The 23,220-nt window shown below is 41.7% G+C and overlaps 1 protein-coding gene across 6 annotated transcripts in view; it reads left to right on the top strand.

Annotated features, from left to right (window-relative positions):
• ASCC3 (activating signal cointegrator 1 complex subunit 3) overlaps nucleotides 1–23,220 on the top strand; it is a 764,501-nt gene that overhangs the window by 356,391 nt on the left and 384,890 nt on the right. The window lies entirely within an intron of this gene.

Raw genomic sequence — 23,220 nt, 5'->3', positions numbered from 1 at the left:
AGGTCTAGCATGGAAAGAAGTGGACGGGGCGAAAGGTAAGCGGCAGTCCGGGGTTCGCGTGCAACCGCTGCACTGCCGGGATCAGAAGGCAGAGCCATAACAAACAGTTTTACGTGTGTAAACTTTAAGCTATGTGTTTGTTTTAAATTAAAGTGTTATATTTATTTTTAAATCATACAATAAGCTGTTAGCTGCAGAAATTGATGAATCTCGATGTTATGTTCATTATTATTTGGGCCCAATCTGCTCCTTTTCCCATTGTTTAATTTGCACATGCTAAGCCCAGTTTCAAGTGAAGCCATCTAACTTTCTAGAACCTTTTGTTAGAGGAAATAAAATAAAAAACAGAGATAAAACTTAGATAGGCAGGGACAAGGCTTTGTGCTATTCACCTCTGTAAAAGCAGGTTATATATCTAATCCATACTGGAGCAGTTACTGGCTTAAAAAGATTTTTTGATTTTCGCACATGAAGCTTATTCACTTTATAATAGATGGTGTGCAGTTTACATGTATTCTTTACCAATTGTATAAATTCCTAAATTTTTGTTAGATTTTGTCTTAGTCATTGAGTGTGAACCTTCATTGATTTTTAAAAATTGAAATGCTGCCTTTTTTATGTGTAGGGCACACATGTACAACTTGTTACTGTACAGTTATAGGGAGCTCCACTTGTAGGGAGCCATTTACCTGTGTTCATACTTTTACATGACCAGAAGTACACAGCAAAGGTTACAAGCAAGTGCGGAATTAAATCTGTGGAGATTTTAATAGATTGTATAATTTATTAATCTTTTATTATGAAGCAAGTATTGTTCATTTACTGAACCCTGTTGACCCTTTTAACCACTTCCCATTACGCCAAGCTTAATGGGCTAAATAACCGGTGCCTGTGCCTGAAGCATGTTATTTAACTTCCGGAATTTGACCTTATGCCCAGTGCCATTGGCAGAATCAGGCTGTCACACTGACAGAGTCTTATGTGGTACTGTGACAAAAATGCCCTGTCACACACAAATAAGGGTGTATTCACATGGCAGAATTTCTGTTTGCAGAATTCTGCCTCAAATTAAAGCCCATAGACTTCTATGGGATTCCGCAGTCCTATTCAACCTTCTGAAATTCCACTTGCGGAATTTCTGCAAGTGGAAGCGGAAATTCAGAAGTGTGAATGGGAGGATGGAATCCCATAGAAGTCTATGGACTTTAATTTGAGGCGGAAATTTTGCCATGTGAATAGACCCTAACTCTTGGCAATAAGGTGGCATCTAGGGAACCCTGTAATGTCTGCAAGGATATAAAAGTTATTTACTGTGCAGAGGGGGTTAAAATGTTTCTTATTTGCATGTCTGTTTATACAGAACACTAAAAATCAGTAAAATCAGTAAAAAACAAAAAAAACATACTAATCTAAATATTCTCTTAGGAAAATATTCTAAATTTAATTAAAAAAGAGATTGGGGAAATGTGCTCTGGACAAGTACGTAGACACCTAGTGGCAGCTTTTTTAAGTACAAATAAAACATAGAAAACATCTTTTTTTTTTTTTTTTAAACAAAGTATTATGGAATCTTCATGTGGAATTCTTCTCGGGCATTCCACTCACTAATCTAGCATTGGTGTGAACAGATCTTCCTTTGAATCATCCACACTAAGTAATTTCAATGGTGTAAAATTTGGGAAATACTGAAAGAATGAACATGTTTATCCTTTTGATGGAATTATGCATGGACTGGGCGGAGATTCATAAGTAAGAACATACCTTAAAGCTGAAAGTCTAAGTCCTATAAGTTGGCCCTGTGCGATCTTTAGTTCCAATATGAGAGGACACAGGCCACACTGGGTAGTGCGGTTGTTGAGGCAACTATACTATGTGTATTAAACTTTTCTGATGAATGAAACTCCCCTTGGCAACCACAGATTTCTCCATTTCAGCCTGAAGTTCCTCATTGTTGTTTGTACTTTGATATTGTTCACCCAATAATTTTCCTCTTTCCACCACATCCTGGAAGGCTCTTGGCAGGTCCATGACTAGTAGACTTTGATCTTTTGAACTCTTGAAACTGCAATACATATGACTTTGAAGATAGTCTTGTACTCTTTAGACTGTTTGTGCTTGGGGATAATAGCATTTTGTCTTTACCATTCTAAAGGTACAGGGAATAAAGCTGGCCTTTTTAAGCATAAAAGTTACCATTCATGGGCTAATTACCTTTTTTATAGGCCAATGCCTATAAATAATGATTCTCATTATTGACAGGTAGTCTTATCTTGTCCTTAGTTTGAAACTGAAAACAGGGTTACATTTATTATTGTTAATTCATTCATTCATTTATTTACTTAGCGCCCTTGGTTCAAGGACACTTTACATTTGATAAGGATTAAAGAACATAATACAAATGCAGGACCAATGAAGTGCCACAGATTAAATTGCAGACTTATATAGAGGGTGAGAGGGCCATGCCCGCAGGAGCTTACAATGTACAAGAAGAGGGGAAGGAAACAGTAGATTTATCCTGTGCTTTAAACAGAGTGGCTTCACAGTAGGAATTGACCTATTATCTCGTATTGGCTGATATTATCGGCCGATATTCATGATTTTGAGAGTTATCAGTTATCGGTATCGGCATCTAACCTGCCAATAATGCGTCCAGCGGTGTTCTGCACCGCAAAACAAGACATGCGCACAAGGCACACGAATTGCGGGACTTCAGTCCCGGTCCTGAAGCAGTGGCGGATCCAGGTGGTGGTGGTGGTGGGGGGTGCAACGGGGCAATTCCCCCCCCCCCCCCCACGAGATTGTTGCCCCTCCCTGACAGCATGGTGGAGCGGGAGCTGTCAGCTGTCCCGTTCCACCACTCCCTCACTTTTCTCACATGCTCCTCCATTCTTGCAGTGAGTGAGAGCCGCAGGGACGCCATCAGCGGCAGGCCGGCGCGATGACATCACATCATCGTGCCGGTGCCCGGAGTTCACGTCCCCGCAGCTCTCACTCACACTGCAAGAACGGAGCAGCGTTTGGGAAAGGTGACCATTGCTCGGGTGTGGTATGGACGGGCAAAATATAAGTGAGGGGGGGGGCAAATTATAAGTGAGGGGCACATGTCAGGGGGGCATTATATGTGAGGAATACAGGACATAGGGCATTATATGTGGGGATCACAGGACAGGGGGCATTATATATGAGGGGCACATGACAGTGGGGCATTATATGTGGGGGCACAATAAAGCCCCTACCCTGTCATGTGCCCATATAATGCATGGAATATCGGTATAAGTTATCGGCCTGAAAGTTCATAGTTTATCGGTATCGGCTCTACAAAATCAATATCAGTCGATCCCTACTTCACGGGTTGCCACTGAAGTCCTCTTCCACTTCTCTATGATGACATCATGCCCTATATATGCTCAATAGGGTTTAGGTCTGGAGACATGATTGGCCAATTCATCACCTCTACACTCAGCTTTTAATAAAAGCAGTGGTCATTTTGGAGGTTTGTGGTTGCTGTCATGTTAGAATACTGCCCTGTGGCCCAGTTTCCAAGGGGGGAGGAGATCATGCTCAGCTTCAGTATGTCACAGTACATGTTGGCATTTATGGTTCCCTCAATAAATTGTAGCTTCTAGTTTCAGCAACACTTATGCAGGCCTAGACCATGACCTGTCTTTGTACTCCTAAACTTTTTGCCGCAACACACGTTTGACACTATCTGAACCAAGTTTATCTTGGTCTCATCAGACCACAGGATATAGTTCCAGTAATCCTTGCTTTAGTCTGCTTGTCTTCAGCAAACGGTTTGGAAGAAGCTTCCTTCTGGAACAATAGCCATGCAGACCAACTTGATGCAGTGAATCGCGTAGTCTGAGCACTGACAGGTTGACCCTCTACCCTTTCAACCTTTGCAGCAATTCTGGCTGCACTCATATGTCTATTTGACAACCTCTGAAGACTACTGAGCATGTGCACCTAACTTGTTTGATCAACCATGAAGAAGACTGTTCTGAGTGGAACCTGTCCTGTGAAACCTCTGTATAGTCTTGACCACTTATATATAGTCTTCTTATAGCCTAGGCCATCTTAAGGTAGAACAACAACAAAAAAATTCAGATCCTCAGGGAGTTCTTTGCTCTGAGGTGCCATGTTGAACTTCCAGAGACCAGTATTAGAGAATGTGAGAGCAATGACATCAATTTAAGACTGTTGCTTCCCATTCACACCTGAGACCTTACTACACTAACAAGTCACATGACTCCAGGGAGGGAAAATGGCTAATTTGGCCCAATTTGAACATTTCCACTTAGGGGTGTACTCACTTTTGTCGCCAAGGTTTAGACATTAATGGATGTGTCCAAATTAGAAGAAAGGTAGACAGCACTCACCAGGAAATAGCTTCAACTTCTTTATTTTGCTGAACAGATGTGTCAGATCAAAGGAGCGGTGTCAAGCAGGTATCATGGCGGAGACAGTGGGGATCCAGTGTGGAGGTAACAGCTGTGTCGTACTTCTTCAGACCACGGTGGTCTGAAAAAGTACGGAAGTACGACACAGTTGTTACCTCCACGCTGGATCCCCGGCGTCTCCACCATGATACCTGCTTGACACCGCTCCTTTGATCTGACACGTTTGTTCAGCAAAATGAAGAAGTTGAAGCTATTTCCTGGTCAGTGCTGTCTACCTTTCTTCTAATTTGGACATTGAATTTGTTCTCTCCTGGACGCAGCACCCCTAGAGGATTCATGCTTCATTTATCCCACCTGTTGCAAGCCTGTTGCCGTTAACACAGCAGTGCCGGTAGCTATGCCTTTTTCTTGTTATAAGGGGTATGATCACTTTTATGAAATACTGTATGTATACATAAAGAATAACTCAAAATCAAAGCATTAAACTGAGCATTTGAACCTTCTTTATGCGTGAAATACTTTACTAGAGCTAGGTAGCATCAGATTTGTCGTGGCTATTAGGCTATGGTATTCCCTTGTGACTTACACTGTACCAGAACATTTTTTTTTTCTCTTAAAAACTCAGGAGTAATTTACACTCAGCAACAAAGAGCACTGAACTGAATCAATACTATTTCTAAAAGCCATGTCAGCTATCTGCCTGTGTAATTTACTGTACTTCAGCATCCTTTGGGAGAGCTTGTATTAGTTATCCTCTGCACTATTCATGGGGGAGTAAGAATTGGCCTCTTGTATGCTCCAACAGTTTAATAACTCATGAAGGGAACTATTTATCCACAATTTTAAACTTTTCGATGCCTCATCATTACAGTACCTTTAGGGCATGTGATCCCATAGGTTGGGTTCACAAACTGCCCTGTTGGATGTATAGGTTGGGAGGAACCCCAATGTGTACCTCCGATAAAATGATGCAACATCTCTTTTCCTCCCCCCCCCCCCCCCTTCCCCCTTCCGGTTGAGTGGATTATTATCTAACCGGGTCCTATGTATGACTTATACCGACTTGCTTTGCCATTTGATGATCCGATGTCTGTCGTCATCCTTTATGTTGCGTTTCCACTCCTATGTACGATTGACTGTCATATGCTGTCATTTGCTTTATGTTCACATTTCTTTGACTGAAAAATTTAATATATACTTATAATTGAAAAAAAAAAATGATGCAACATGTAGACATGAAGGAGGGTGTGTTGCCTGATCCCAATGGGAAACCCCCAAAGATGTCCATATATGATGGATAATATAGCTTTGTAGTGAGCCTTTCTCTTGTCCTGCTGAGATACCTGCAGAGTTTCTGTGTTACTGACAGCCACCTCGCACACATTCTAATTTATATTGTGCGTTGAATGGATATCAGAATTACCTCAACTATGGAGGGAGCTCAGAAGGAGGAGAAGAAATAGTTTTCTGCACCTCTGTCTGGGGAAGCTTAAAGGGGTATTTGGGGCAAAAAACATCTTATCCCCTATCGAAAGGATAGGGGATAAGATGTCTGATCGTGGGGGGGGCCTGCCGCTGGGACCCCCCGCGATCTCCCTGCAGCAGCCCGCATTCTATGCGTAGCTGCGTCTGCAGTTTCGGAAATCGCCAGGCTTCCGAGACAGGAACGTGACATAACGCCACGCCCCCTCCATTCATGTCTATGGGAGGGGGCATTGCGGCCGTTATACCCCCTCCCATAGATATTAATGGAGGGGGCGTGGTGTGACGTTATGTCCCCGTCTCGGAAGCCCGGCGGTTTAGATAAGATGTTTTTGCCCGGAATACCCCTTTAAGTAATAGTGTCATTAAATTAACTTTGACATTTTCCAAAAGTATCTATTAAATAGATTCCACACAAAGGCAATAGCAACCACTACATGTAAGGTGTTTGTCAAAGAGATCAAGCTGCATCTTTCTGGCCATTGGCACCCTGCAACACGATTGGCAACTAGAGGAATGACAAAGGGACTCCAGGACTGCCAAAAGCTAATGCCCGGTAGGCTGTGCCATGTTCAAGTCCTACTGTGTGTTTGAAAGCATTGTATTACTGCTCAGATGATCGCCCCTTCTAGCACAGTAGTGGGGCAAAAAATTATAATAAGTATTATTATTATTTAATTTAATTATTTATTTATTTATTTTTACACGTGCAATTTTTACAACACAGTTATTAGTGAGGAGAAAACTAAACTGTAGCAGGCCTTAAAAAGAATTGCTGTTCTTTTGCATTCCCACCAAAAAATTAATATATTAAATAAAAAACAGTGTAATAAAATATATGTACCAAAAATTGTGTAACAGAAAAATACAGCTCTCAACACAAAAAATAACCTTTATATGTATACATTTATGGAAAAAGAATAATAAAGAGATATCACTTTTTGAAAACAATGATAACAGAAACAAAAGGAACTAAACTAAACCAAACAAAGGAAGAAAAAAAGCTAACTGGACATAATGTCACACCGAATGGGCTGGACAAAATTATTGGCACCCTTTCAAAATTGTGGAAAAAGAAGATTGTTTCAAGCATGTGATGCTCCTTTAAACTCACCTGGGGCAAGTAACAGGTGTGGGCAATATAAAAATCACACCTGAAAGCAGATAAAAAGGAGAGAAGTTCACTTAGTCTTTAAATTGTGTGTCTGTGTGTGCCACACTAAGCATGGACAACAGAAAGAGGAGAAGAGAACTGTCTGAAGATTTAAGAACCAAAATTGTGGAAAAATATCAACAATCTCAAGATTAAAAGTCCATCTCCAGAGATCTGAATTTGCCTTTGTCCACAGTGCGCAACATTATCAAGAAGTTTGCAACCCATGGCACTGTAGCTGATCTTACTGGGCATAGACGGAAGAGAAAAATTTATGAAAAGTGTCAACGCAGGATAGTCTGGATGGTGGATAAGTAGCCCCAAACAAGTTCCAAAGATATTCAAGCTGTCCTGCAGGCTCAGGGAGCAACAGTGTCAGCGCGAACTATCCATCAACATTTAAATGAAATGAAACGCTATGGCAGGAGACCCAGGTGGACCCCACTGCTTGACTTTGCCAAAATGAACTTGAGTAAGCCAAAATCCTTCTGGGAAAACGTCTTGTGGACAGATAAGACCAAGATAGAGCTTTTTGATAAAGCACATCCGTCTACTGTTTACCGAAAATGGAATGAGGCCTACAAAGAAAAGTACACAGAATCTACAGTGAAATATGGTTGAGGTTCAATGATGTTTTGGGGTTGTTTTGCTTCCTCTGGCACTGGGTGCCTTGAATGTGTGCAAAGCATCGTGAAATCTGATAATTACCATCGGATTTTTGGTTGCACTGTACAGCCCAGTGTCAGAAAGCTGGGTTTGTGTCTGAGATCTTGGGTCTTCCAGCAGGACAATGACCCCAAACATATGTCAAAAAGCACCCAGAAATGGATGGCAACAAAGCGCTGGTGAGTTCTGAAGTGGCCAGCAATGAGTCCAGATCTAAATCCCATTGAACACCTGTGGAGAGATCTTAAAATTGCTGTTGGGAAAAGGCGCCCTTCCAATAAGAAAGACCTGGAGTAGTTTGCTAATGAAGAGTGGTCAAACATTCCGGCTGAGAGGTGTTAGAAGCTTATTGATGGTTATAGGAAGCCACTGATTTCAGTTATTTTTTCCAAAGGGTGTGCAACCAAATATTAAGTTAAGGGTGCCAATAATTTTGTCCAGACCATTTTTGGAGTTTGGTGTGACATTATGTCCAATTTGCTTTTTTTCCTCCCTTTGTTGGTTTAGTTCCAATACACACAAAGGGAATAAACATGCATATAGCAAAACGTGTTACTGCAATCCTTTTCTGTGAGAAATACCTAATTTTCTTGAAAATTTTCAGGGGTGCCAACATTTACAGCCATGACTGCATATTTATATTTATTTATACAGTAAAAATTGTTTTAGATAAATAAAACTTGTACATATTTTATTGCATTTATTGTTTTCCTAATTTTAGTAAATTCTTAATGGTACATGAGCAGTTTACTGTATGCTGTATTGATACTGCTATATCTGTGCTGGGCACTGGCTTTGCAGTACATTAGCAGAAATAGCCTGTAGCAGTGTATTACACAAAAAGTAATTTCATAGGTCGGCCCAATCCTATTCACAATTTATAATGAATAAATATGATACTATTATGTGAAGGTATAGTAGAAACTATGCAGTGTACTATGAACTGTGCATAGGTAGGGCAATCCAAAGCTCTTAAGTATACTGCAGATAAAACCAGCGGGTATCCCCCTTGATTTATTCTGTACATGGAGTACTTAGGAAAGCATTATTTTAAAGGCAGGACAGGGCCATGGCTGTAAGTTAATTTAGTGTCAGGCTTTTTAGTGAGGCATTAAAATTAACTGAATGCAACTACTGCTTTGCATTGAATTTTATAGTAAAAGGCCTATTACAGAGGTCTCTGGCATCTCTTTCATTGTTTCAATTATTTAAAAAACATATATCTCCTGTGCAGGAAAGCTGAAGAACGGCATATCATAAAAATAAAGAAATGGTAAACCATTCATATAGACATTTTTAAGTTCTAGTGACGGTAATAGTGCTATTTACATGTAATACACTTAATGTAGAAATGTCATTGTATTACCCATATGGGGACACAAAATGGCTCCACACCTCTTTTATTGGCAGTTAAGTGAAATGGAAAAGGTCGTTTTTCATTCCTCACATGACTGCACTTATTGGGTCTTGACATAGATTTATATCCTACCAGAATTTTGAAACACTAAAATAGGATGAATTAGATAGCTATAACCCCTAAGCTTGTCATGTAGCTTCAATTAGAAGGAAATGCAATATTTGTGATCAAAATAAAATCTGATCAGACATTTATGTCTACAGTGCCACATAAAAGGTTGGTGCATAAAATGAGAAGGATTGGGCTGGGGGAGAATGTGTGTAAGTGCGTAAGTAACTGGCTTAGTGATAGGAAACAGAGGGGGATTGTTAATGGTACTTATTCTGATTGGGTTACTGTTACTAGTGGGGTACCACAGGGGTCAGTCATGGGTCCTATTCTATTTAGACCTTGTGGAGGGGTTGTATAGTAAAGTAGCAATCTTTGCAGATGATACTAAACTCTGTAAAGTGGTAAACACTATAGAGGACAGTGCACTGTTACAAATGAATCTGGATAGGTTGGAGGTTTGGGCTGGGAAGTGGCAGATGAAGTTAAACACTGATAAATGTAAGGTTATGCACATGGGGAAGAAAAATCCGGGCTGGGATTATGTATGAAATGGAAAGACACTTGGGACGACTGACATGGAAAAGGACTTGGGAGTCTTAGTTAACAGTAAATTTAGCTATAGTGACCAGTGTCGAGCAGCTGCTGCCAAGGCAAATAAAATCATGGGGTGCATCCATAGGGGCATAGATGCCCACGACAAGGAAATAATTCTACTGCTGTACAAATCACTAGTCAGACCACACATAGAATACTGTGTACAGTACTGGGCACCAGTGTACAAGAAAGATAAAGTGGAGCTGGAGAGGGTTTAAAGACGGGCAACCAGAGTAATACGGGGAATGGGAGGACTACAGTACTCAGAACGATTATCATAATTGGGGTTATTTCGTTTAGAAAAAAGAAGGCTTAGGGAGACCTAATAACTATGTATAAATATATCAGGGGGCCTTACAGAGATCTCTCCCATGATCTATTTATACCCAGGACTGTATCTCTAACAAGGAAAATAAGGTTTCTACACCAGCACAGACGGGGGTTCTTTACTGTAAGAGAGTGAGAGTTCAAAAGGGGTCTGGATGCATATTTCGAGAATAATAACATCGGTGGTTATGGATACTAGATTTATAGGGACAGAATGTTGATCCAGGGATTTATTCTGATTTTCATATTGGAGTTGGGAAGGAATTTTTACCGCTAGTATGAGGGTTTTTTGCCTTCCTCTGGATCAACTCAGTAGGGACTCATTATGGATATAGGTTGAACTTGAAGGACCCTGGTCTTTTTTCTACCTTATGAACTATGTTGCTATATTACTAGATCTAAGTAACTTCTAATGCAGTATTTTGCAAACAGTGTGCCTCCAACAGTTGCAAACTCTGACCGTTACAGCTCTCGGCATGCTCGGACAGCCAAAGCCTACAGCTGCCATTAGACTAAGTTCACCTTGTATATGCCATACAGTTAATATATATGTCTATATATTGTGATTTCAATATGCAAATGTGATATAATGAATTGTGAAATCCCCTCCATTTCATGACCATTCCCCCCCTTTCATATAGCCATTTTCTCATTTCATATAGCCAATTCCCAGCCCCCTTCGCTCTTATAATTTTCAATCCCAATCATTGACTGAACATATTGCTCCCTCCTACGTGGCTGCTCTACACCATAAAGTGCTTGGAGGAAGTGACTTCCCTTAATGACCTTGCCAATTAATTTTTTTTTGTTCTCTTTTGTGTGTGTGTGTTGGGGGGGGGTTAATTTTCCTTGCTTTCTATTAGCCGATACTCTTAGTATTCCACTTATTGACTCATATGAGGGCTTGTTTTGTGCGCCACCAATTGTACTTTGTAAGGATTTCACTCATTTTATTATAAAATCTACAGTGAGACAAAAAAAAAATAATCATGTCCCACTGTTGCTCCTCCCAGCAATGCCTAGATAATCACAGCATTTTTGTAAGGGCATAACTGTGCAGGGCTGCACAATATATCACAATCCCATCATGATTTTTCAGTTTTGCAATATGTCAGTTATTCCCTTACAACAAATATTTACTGTGTAGTAGGGCTACTACCCAGTAAACAATTTTTGTGTGATGTCTACTACACTTTTTACACTTTGTAATATAGTAAAAAACTGAAGCCTGATTTGATCATTTGAACTAACTTCTGCATTCAGCTGCATTGAGAAGTCTGGCTGCACACCAGACGCTGAGAGCACGAGGCTTGTGGTGCATGGGAGCAGAGTGGCATCAAGAGTCCAAGTGGAAGGTAGTCATTGTCCAGACCCAGTAGCCAACCAAACCAGGATTTGAGCAGAGTGTTACACGCTGCAATGTAGATTTGTGATGAGAAGGGGTAAATTATATAACCAGGCCCACCAGGGCAATGCACAAAACAACCGCCATGTTCTAGATGGTGGAGCTTCAGTAACATAGATGAAGTAACTGTACCCCAGCCCTTTAAATTCATGACTTATTACATATGCAATTGGCAGTGAAAGGGTTAAACTCTTGCCGCAGCTTGAATATACAAGCTAGAGATTGGGTCTTGGCTATTAAATAGCAGGCATCCTAGGTGCGATATTACGGTAGTACTAAAATATCTCCTTCTGTTTCTGTTAGAGAGGTAGACATGTCTGGCCTTAGGCTCGATGGTACCCTGTGCAGAATATTCTTTGTGTCCCCTTCCCTTTATTGAATGCAGCATCAAAAAGATTAAAAGGCCAGGATAGTAGGTTTCTCTGATCCCATATGTTACAGCAGGAACCTAGTTGTCTGTCTCTTCCAGAATCCTGTGATTGATCTCACGCACACAGTTTGTGTGAAATCATCATTTTGTAAATGCACATCATGGAGCTTCTAGGTGAGGAAATCTCAGATGAACTTTAATGTCATTGTATGTGAAGGGGTTAAGATATGCACAATGCAATAGAAACAAATATAAAATATACTATACAGATAGAGCCATTGTGGGGCAGGAATGGTCATGGGGATTCCTATATTTTCCCATGGTACTTATCGAATGTGGAAACCAGGTTTCAGGAAGTGCATATTGTATCCGGGGAAATCTTTATTTCCTAAAGGAAATAAAACATCTGGCAAGTTCAACCTGCTAGGGACATTGGAAAGTCCTGTTATCGGACCTGGATATTTCGGTGGATGAACAACAAGTTTAGTAGTGGGGCCATTTTAGGTTATCAGACTAGCCCAGATGCTGAAGATAACTTTCCTTTGGACTTTAAAACTAGGTAAGAGTCAGTCTGGATGGGAGGCTGTGAGGAACTTGCGCCACTGAGAAGAGTTTGAATGTGAAGATTTGCAGCCTCAAAATGGGGATATTATAACATGTGTAACACATTTGTACTCTGTGTGTGTGTATATATATATATATATATATATAGATTTGGTGCACCTGTCTGACGAAGGGTCCATTTCGGACCGAAAACGCGTTACGTTGTGCTAATAAATCAGCCTTTTGCACTATAACCTTGGGTCCTTACTTATCTACTGCATCTGATCAGCGCCTGAAAACTTGATTTTTACTTCTAAGCATTTTCCACCTGACCTGTTGCCCTGATTCCGGACAAGCTATGGCTGCAGATCGGAGCATCATATAAAACCAGACGCCTACTGAGGTGTTGTGCTCTTAGCACAACCCTATATGCTTTTCCAAGACACACATCTTTCTAAACCCGCGTAAGTCTGGAGAGGAAAAAAAAGAAACTCTGACCCATCCTTGGTAGATTGCGCCGAAAACCTGGTAAATTTTTACTCTCATATTTACCACTGTACCTACCGGCCAGGAGCACTCCTAGATCCGGGACCAGGAGGCTGGACCACCTGCATGATCATCCAAGCGCATTTGTAGTTGTGTCTATATACACAACTAAGCAAGGTGAGTGGTTCACTAACACCAACTGCACATCACTTGCTTGATAACACACTGTGTATCAAACGATACTTGTCCCATGAGGAGCTCTGCCATTCTTTCCTCTCCAGACTTACCCCAAATAAGTAATGGCACCCACGTTTTTTCCCCAGAAGAAAATAAGACCTATAGTCACCTATACCTGTTGCCATGATGAGTGCAGTGGCTGAGGCCTCTTCTGGCCTGGAAAGTCACATAGCTTAGTCATCATGCTGCATTTGCCAGAATGCTAATGTCTTTTGTGGGGTCTTGCAGTTTTGTAGTCATCAGGGCTATAACCTTTTAGACATAGAAATGGATGGAAGGAAGCATGAAACTCATTGATCTGCCATAGGATTTGACTGTATCTATACACTGAGGCTACAGATAAAGACACAGCTGGCAGCATGAAACAACTTACACAATATTAGTAAAGTGGTGTTAATGGGCACTCTCATTAAAACTAATTTTTGCTGTTGCACTCCTTATGGTAAATTAAAAAAAAATATTTCTAATATACTTTTTAAAAAAATGAAGTTTTCTATGTTTTATTTGTATTTAAAAAAGCTGCCTCTCGGTGTCTCCCTACTTGTCCAGAACACATCCCCCCTCCCCCCCATCTTTTGCACAGACTTTGGACTAAATGCAGTCTGGAGTGCTGGGGGGGGGGGGGGGGGTTTCCAGCCTTATCCAATCATAGCTCCTCTCACACTTAACTGCCGTCTGCTGTTGGTTACAGAGTGAGGGAGGAAGTTCTCCCCTGTATGGCTTTAGATGATGTCACACTTGCTGGATAATGCCCCTTCCAAGTCTGTGAACCTGAACCTGAGCAGAAAATACAGAGAAATATCAAGGTAGCAAACTAAAAAATTATAAAAAAAAAAAAAAATAAAGGCAGTGGTGGTTTATCATGATGGGGGCATTATACAATTTATCAAATTAATGAGAGGTACTCTTTAATGTCATGGCTGATAAACTAACTACACTATTGCTCAGGCACCACAGAAAGGAAGGGTGTTTGCTGCCTGGCAAAGATAGAGGAGCATAGGAATCAGGGGCATGCACAGACCTATAAAGAAACAGCCCATACACACGTGTGCCCCCTACTTGGTGCGCCAGAAACTGTCACCACCTGTGAAAGTACAGAGGAGGATGGCTGCAGCTGGGAGAAGGAGCCAAGCTTGCGGCTCAGCTGAGTTAAGCAGCTTTACGGGCTGTATGCCAGTAGTGACCAGCTGCCAGCATTACACTGACTTTACCCTTACAGATCATATCAGGGAAAGAAGGATTGGACATGTTGAATTTCAACTGCTTGATCCTTGTGCTCTATTGTTTAAATCAAGTTTAACACTTCAACAGTTCAACATTTCAACAGTTGTCAAAGAGGACAACAGAAGGTTAGATGAAAACACATAAAAATAGCCTGTTAATGAGTAAAGTTTTTTGTATTATATGTTGCATTAAATGGAAATTGCAAATGTTTTGTTAATATGCTGTTAAAATGGGTACATTCATTATAGAGTTGTAATTAGAAATCATAGCCTCTGTTTTGTCCGTGCCCACAATTTATGCTTCTTTTATTACTTAATCTGAAAGGACAGAAATATGAAGAGCAAGTCTTGCACTCTGCAGAAACCGTCTTGGAAAAATGCTGTAGTGTTAACCCCTTCCCGCAGAATGGCATATATAAACGCCGGGTTGTGCAGTGCGTTCGCGCATCCCGGCGTTTATAAATGACATTCAGTTAACCCGGCGATGCGCAGCATCGCACGGGTTAACTGGCAGAAGTCCCGCTGTTTCCAGCAGGGGACAACTTCTGCTTCACCCCCAGGACCATCAATTGATGGTCCTGGTCAGCGATCACTGTGATTGGTCCCTGTGGACCAATCACAGTGATCTGGGGTGAAAGTTCAGATCCCCCGCACTGCCCGCCCCTGGAAGTCGGGCAGAACGGGGGACGAAGGCTGCGGGGGCTCGCGGGGACCTGCGGCACACGGGGGGGAACAGGAGGGGACCGGCGGACTTACCTGATCCAGCGGCGGGACCGAGGAGCAGCGCGGGACCGGCCACGTGGACGAGCAGCGACGGGTAAGTATGTAGTCCTCAGAGGCAGCAGTGAAGATCTTCACTGCTGCTTCTAGGAGTCTGAAAACTACAACTCCCAGCATGCCTAGACAGCCTTTGGCTGTCTGGGCATGCTGGGAGTTGTAGTTTTGCAACATCTGGAGGGCCCCAGTTTGGAGACCATTGTATAATGGTCTCCAATCTGTGCTCTTCCAGCTGTTGCAAAACTACAACTCCCAGCATGCACTGACTGTCCAGGCATGCTGGGAGTTTTAGTTCAGCAACATCTGGCCCTTCAGATGTTGCCGAACTACAACTCCCAGCATGCCCTTCAGCTGTCTGGGCATGCTGGGAGTTGTAGTTTTGCAACAGCTGGAGACACACTGGTTGGGAAACATTGTTTCTAACTCAGTGTTTCCTAACCTGTGTGCCTCCAGCTGTTGCAAAACTATAACTCCCAGCATGCACTAAAAGACCATGCATGCTGGGAGTTGTAGTTTTGCAACATCTGGAGGGCCCCAGTTTGGAGACCATTGTATAATGGTCTCCAATCTGTGCTCTTCCAGCTGTTGCAAAACAACAACTCCCAGTATGCACTGACTGTCCAGGCATGCTGGGAGTTTTAGTTCAGCAACATCTGGCCCTTCAGATGTTGCCGAACTACAACTCCCAGCATGCCCTTCAGCTGTCTGGGCATGCTGGGAGTTGTAGTTTTGCAACAACTGGAGACACACTGGTTGGGAAACATTGTCTGTTTCTAACTCAGTGTTCCCTAACCTGTGTGCCTCCAGCTGTTGCAAAACTATGACTCCCAGCATGCACTAACAGACCATGCATGCTGGGAGTTGTGGTTTTGCAACAGCTGATGCACCCCCCCCCCTGTGAATGTACAGGGTACATTCACATGGGCGAGGCTTTTACAGTGGGTTTCTCGCATCTTGAGATGCAGCAAATTTTGCGCTGGGAAACTCGCTGTAATCCCCCGCCCATGTGACTGTACCCTAAAAACACTACACTACACTAACACAAAATAAAATAAAAAGTTAAAAACACTACATATACACATACCCTTACACAGCCCCCCTCCCCCAATAAGAACGTCCGGTACACCACTGTTTCCAAAGCAGAGCCTCCAGCTGTTGAAAAACAACAACTCCCAGTATTGTCGGACAGCCGTTGACTGTCCAGGCATGCTGGGAGTTTTGCAACAGCTGGAGGCACCCTGTTTGGGAATCACTGGCGTAGAATACCCCTATGTCCACCCCTATGCAAATCCCTAATTTAGGCCTCAAATGCACATGGCGCTCTCACTTTGGAGCCCTGTCGTATTTCAAGGCAACAGTTTAGGGCGACATATGGGGTATCGCCGTACTCGGGAGAAATTGCGTTACAAGGTTTGGGGGGCTTTTTCTTCTTTAACCCTTCATGAAAAGGAAATGTTGGGGTCTACACCAGAATGTTAGTGTAAACATTTTTTATTTTTTACACTAACATGCTGATGTTGCCCTATACTTTACATTTTCACAAGAGGTAAAAGGGAAAAAAGCCCCCCAAAATTTGTAACGTAATTTCTCCCGACTACAGAGATACCCCATATGTGAGCGCAAAGTGCTCTGGGGGCGCACAACAAGGCCCAGAAGGGAGAGCGCACCATGTACATTTGAGGTGATTTGCACAGGGGTGGCTGATTGTTACAGCGGTTTTGACAAACGCAAAAAAAACAAAACCCCACATGTGACCCCATTTCGGAAACGACACCCCTCACGGAATGTAATGAGGGGTGCAGTATGAATTTACCCCCCACAGGTGTCTGACGGATCTTTGGAACAGTGGTCCATGAAAATGAAAACTTGTACAGCCCACTGTTCCAAAGATCTGTCAGACACCAGTGGGGGGCAAATGCTCACTGTACCCCTTGTTACGTTCCTCAAGGGGTCTAGTTTCCAAAATGGTATGCCATGTGTTTTTTTTTTGCTGTTCTGGCACCTTAGGGTCTTCCTAAATGCGACATGCCCCACGAGCAAAATTTGCTCTCAAAAAGCCAAATATGACTCCTTCTCTTCTGAGCATTGTAGTTCGCCCATAGTGCACTTCAGGTCAACTTATGGGGTACCTCTATACTCAGAAGAGATGGGGTTACAAATTTTGGGGGGTATTTTCTGCTATTAACCCTTGCAAAAAGGTGAAATTAGGGGAGAAACACACATTTTAGTGGAATTTTTTTTTTTTTTTTTACATATGCAAAAGTCATGAAACACCTGTGGGGTAATAAGGCTCACTTTATTCCTTATTACATTCCTCAAGGGGTCTAGTTTCCAAAATGGTATGCCATGTGGGTATTTTTTGCTGTTCTGGCACCATAGGGGCTTCCTAAATGCGACATGCCCCCCGAGCAAAATTTGCTCTCAAAAAGCCAAATATGACTCCTTCTCTTCTGAGCATTGTAGTTCACCCATAGTGCACTTCAGGTCAACTTATGGGGTACCTCCATACTCAGAAGAGAAGGGGTTACAAATATTGGGGGGTATTTCCTGCTATTGACCCTTGGAAAAATGTGAAATTTGGGGGGAAACACACATTTTAGTGAAAAAAAAAAATTTTTTTTTTACATATGCAAAAGTCGTGAAACACCTGTGGGGTATTAAGGCTCACTTTATTCCTTGTTACGTACCTCAAGGGGTCTAGTTTCCAAAATGGTATTCCATGTGAGGGTTTTTTGCTGTTCTGGCACCATAAGGGCTTCCTAAATGCAACATGCCCCCAAAAACCATTTCAGAAAAACGTACTCTCCAAAATCCCCTTATCGCTCTTTCCCTTCTGAGCCCTCTACTGCGCCCGCCGAACACTTAACATAGACATATGAGGTATGTGCTTACTCGAGAGAAATTGGGCTACAAATATAAGTATACATTTTCTCCTTTTACCCCTTGTAAAAATTTAAAAATTGGGTCTACAAGAACATGCGAGTGTAAAAAATGAAGATTGTGAATTTTCTCCTTCACTTTGCTTCTATTCCTGTGAAACACCTAAAGGGTTAAAATGATGACTGAATGTCATTTTGAATACTTTGGGGGGTGCAGTTTTTATAATGGGGTCTTTTGTGGGGTATTTCTAATAAGAAGACCCTTCAAATCCACTTCAAACCTGAACTGGTCCCTGAAAAATAGTGAGTTTGAAAATTTTGTGAAAAATTGGAAAATTGCCGCTGAACTTTGAAGCCCTCTGGTGTCTTCCAAAAGTAAAAACTCGTCAATTTTATGATGCAGACATAAAGTAGACATATTGTATATGTGAATAAATTTTTTTTTTATTTGTAATATACATTTTCCTTACAAACAGAGAGCTTCAAAGTTAGAAAAATGCAAAATTTTCAAATTTTTCATCAAATTTTAGGATTTTTCACAAGGAAAGGATGCAAGTTACCACAAAAATTTACCACCATGTTAAAGTAGAATAGGTCACGAAAAAACAATCTCAGAATCAGAATGATAACTAAAAGCATTCCAGAGTTATTAATGTTTAAAGTGACAGTGGTCAGATGTGCAAAAAACGCTCTGGTCCTTAAGGCCAAAATGGGCTTGGTCCTGAAGGGGTTAAACATTAAAACGCTAACGTGTAGAAGCATAAGCAATATGTAACAGCAAATTATTGAAGGATTGTGTCCAGAAATTTTACCTGATCCTTCCAAATCTGCCTTGAGGAGATGTCAAGAAGTGATTAGTTTTATTTCAAATATTTAGATATACAAGTTAGTAGTTATGTTCTATGGCTCTGGTTACTTCGCACCTTGCAGACAGAGAGTAAGTGTGGCAGAGTTTTCTAGAAGCTAAGCATGATATCTTCATTTTACTTGCTTAAATGCCAAGTGTCTTGATGTAAAACCAGTTTAAATGATTGGGTACAGTTGTATATTCATGTGTTTAATACACATACTACATATCCTTGCCATTTGCAGAAGAAAGGACAGTGGGAGGTAGTTGTATTTCACTCCGGCATGTGTTATGACAGATGGAGAAAATCTTTTCATGTTGGTTTTTCAGCAGTCGTACTCTGCAAGACTCCAAGCTCTTCCTGGCTACTGGGAAATTAAAAGTTGGCGATTCAGCCTTTAATTTTTATCCATCTGCTCCAGCTAATGAGACGTCTCATTTGTAGGCTTCGCTTTGAATTACCAAATGCATGTGCAGCTTTATCATTCTTCCTCCCAGTGTGCCATCTCCTCCTGTGTAACTTACAAAGATGGATAATATTAATAATAATAGATAGCTTACTTAGACTTGGGACTTTTGATAGACTTCTTCTCTGGGTTTGGCTTCTGCTATTGATCCTTAGAGCACACGTTTTGTAACTTCATTTCTAACACGTCTCACCTTGTAGGATTTTTACATAACCACTATTTTGCTCCGATGAGCGTATACATATTAGAAGCCGTAAATAAAGAATTATGCTGCTCTGTGAATTATGAAACTTGTCCATATGATATGAGATATGGCAATGGCACCAGAACAACCACATAAATAACATTCTGCTACAGAGATTATCTATATTCAGTCTATTTACAATGAGAAGGTAATGCTTGAAGTTTGCATTGAATACATTAGACCAATGTGAAACTATAAAAATGCTTTGCAGACCTTACTCTAGGGATAAATCTTTTTTCATTTAGTAAAGAGCATTCAAATGGTATGTTGTTTAAACCTTATTATGAGAGAACAATAAGTTGAGACGCAAATAAGTTGACATGGAACTCTCAGTGATACTTTTCCCATAAAAGCTTTTAGACTCAGTACCTAGAAGTGTAGACGGATACAAAACTGGAGTCTATTTTTGGAAGCTTTTACAATTCCCTTTTAACAGCACTATCTCCATTTCCAAACATAGTGTTCCTACAAACAAATATTGCATTTCCTTTCCTAGAGCCGTTTCTTCTTTTCTCCTCCCTTAACGATTCTGCCTGCTGTTTGTTTTTCATTTACCGTTTTATATTACTTCTGGGTCTCTTTCGCTGTCAGAACATTGTTATAGTATAATATGTGATTATGTTGGTACTAATCTTACACCCAAGGAACAGATTTGGTCCGGAGCGTGAGACACTATTTCTGAGATTAAGTTAAATGTCCTTCCATTTCACAACAGTATACAACCACAATTGATGTTCTCATAGTGTTTTGTTCAGATATATATATATATATATATATATATATGTGTGGGTATGTATATATATATATATATATATATATATATATATATATATATAGCTCTATAATATATATATATATATATATATATATATATATATATACTGGTAATATGTGGCAGGACACATACATCCCTAATACATCTTCTCCCCTATCCAAATATAGGGGATAAGGGGATAAGATGTATGATTGCTGGGGACCCCCGCAATCTGTCGTCCACACCCACCATTGTAAGCTCTCTGCAGTGCTGGAGGCTTAGAGTGTGAAGCGTGATGACCAGGGGGTTGGAGTATTGTGATGTCACGACTCCGCCCCCGTGTGATGTCACGCCCTGCCCCCTCAATTCAAGTCTATTGGAGCGGGCGTGGTGACAGTCACATCCCCTCACATAGATTTGCATTGAGGAAGTGGGGTGTGACGTGACATGGGGGGCGGAGTCGTGATGTCACGATACTCCAGCCCCGTGATCATCACGCTTCACACTCGTAGCCTCCAGCGCTGCGGAGAGCTTACAAAGGTGGGTGCGGATGACAGATTGCGGGGGTCCCCAGCGGCAAGACCCCCGCGATCATACATCTTATCCCCTATCCTTTGGATAGGGGATAAGATGTATTAGGGCCAGAGTACCCCTTTTAATCTTTTGTCATTAGGTAGTAGGTAGTAGGATACACCCCCAATCACCTCCTGTATCTATGGGGAGGTGGCGATTTAGTCACCCCCCTAGGATCACTGCTATTGGCCAGACGATCGTCCGGCCAATAGCAGCCGGCAAGGGAGGGGTTAATGACCTCTTCTTGCCGCTCTGCCAGCTAACTGAGTTCAGTCAGCAGGCAGAGCTGCGAGAAGGAGCCAGGGACCCCCCCCCCCCCCCCTCTGTGAAGATCGGAGCCCCTCAAGGCTGAAAAAGTGGGCACCTGTAGTCAGGGTGAGTTTGACTCCCTAATAGGTCCTCAAGGGTCCGCCACATTATTTTCAGCGAGACCCAGGCCCTATTAGGGGTTCAGGGAGCTGCGATTTGCCACCCTTTTTATTTTTGGCCGCAGCGTTCGCCCCCCCCCCCCCCCCCCCATATAACGGTGTGTGATTTTTAATCGCACACCGTTACATATAACGGGACATACCTCCAATTCCAAGAAGAAGTCCTAAGGGCCCTGATATTTGGCGACTGGGAAAGAGCAGGCAACTGGAGTTATAGGTGCCAGGATTGTCCCAGGCCAACACTTTCCAGGTGAGGTCCCCCACACTGGAAAGAGGGGACGATCCCGGAAAAAATACAGAGTGTGTCGCAAAAGGGGGATACAGAAGGACACCACCACTTAATGTGACACTTCCCCCGACCTGGCCTCTGCATTAAAAACTGCTTCAGGGAGCATCACACTTCCATGGAGTACAACATTTTCCCTCTTCATTTTAATTTTCCATAATTTGACCCCAATGTACCAAGTCCAGAGTACATTCAAAGTTTTAACCCCATAAACCACTAAATTGCCCCAAAAAATGTTTCCTCAAAAAAAAAAAAAAAAAAAAAAATAAGACCTCTGGGGGTATTTTTTCAAAAAATGGGTCATGGGTCACTGAACCACTGTCATCGGGGACTTTTTATGTTGCCTCAAATGCGCAGCGCTCTCTTTCCACCTGAGTGGGGTGCGCATTTGAGGAAACAGGTTAGTGACGGCCGCACACATCACATTCCCAGAATGATGATTCAGAGCATAGGGTTTAGGGTGGGCATATTTTTTTTTGTTTTGGCTATGCTCTGGGAACAGAGCATAGTTTTGGCTATGCTCTGGGAGCTCATTCTGGGAACATAACCTGTTTTATAATTTTATGTCCCATCGTACCCCATTTTTTGTAATTTACCCCATGTAACGCTCCTTAAGGGGGGGGGGGGGCACTGTTCTGGCTCCATAGGCAGCTATGTAGAAGCTGAAGGCCCCTGACTGCGCTCCTGCTCTTCCGAGACCGGTGTACACACTGTTTAAGTCCAGATATGAGGTATGTCCTTACTCCAAAGAAATGTATTTACAAATTTACGGTGACATTTTCTCCTTTTACCATTTGTGAAAATGAAAAATTTGGGGTAACCCCAGCATTTTAGTGTAAAAAATAAAACATTTTAATTTTCACATCCCACTTTAATGAACATTTATCAAACACCTGTGGGGTGTTAAGGCTCACTGTACCCCTTGTTACGTGCCTAGAGGGGTGTAGTTTTCAAAATAGTATGCCATGTGTTTTTTTTTTTTTTTTTTTGCTGTTCTGGTACCATAGGGGCTTCCTAAATGCGACATGCCCCCCATTTCAGCAAAATTAGCAGATGTTACTCCTTCTCTTCTGAGCATTGTAGTGCGCCCGCAGTGCACTTGTCGTCCACACATGGGGTGTTTCCATGCTCAGAAGAGATGGGGTTACACATTTTGGGGGGCATTTTCTTCTATTATCCCTTGTAAAAAATATGCTGGGTTTCCCCCCAATTTTATTTTAGTGAAAAAAGAAATACATTCATTTACACATCCAACTTTAACGAAAAGTCGTCACACCTGTGGGGTGTTAAGGCTCAATGTACCCCTTGTTACGTTCCTTGAGGGGTGTAGTTTCCAAAATAGTATGCCATGTTTTACATCCACATATGAGGTATTTCCTTACTCGAGAGAAATTTTAGGAAGATTTCTCTCCTTTTACTCCTTGTAAAAATTCAAAAACTGGGACTACAAGAACATGCGAGTGTAAAAAATGAAGAATTTTCTCCTTCATATTGCTGCTATTCCTGTGAAACACCTAAAGGGTTAACACACTTACTGAATGTCATTTTCAATACTTTTAGGGGTGCAGTTTTTATAATGGGGTAATTTGTGGGGAATTTCTAATATGAAGG

The sequence above is a fragment of the Hyla sarda genome, chromosome 3 (assembly GCF_029499605.1).
Source record: "Hyla sarda isolate aHylSar1 chromosome 3, aHylSar1.hap1, whole genome shotgun sequence".
NCBI classification, from domain to species: Eukaryota; Metazoa; Chordata; class Amphibia; order Anura; family Hylidae; genus Hyla; species Hyla sarda.
This window is presented reverse-complemented; position numbering and strand designations above follow the sequence as displayed.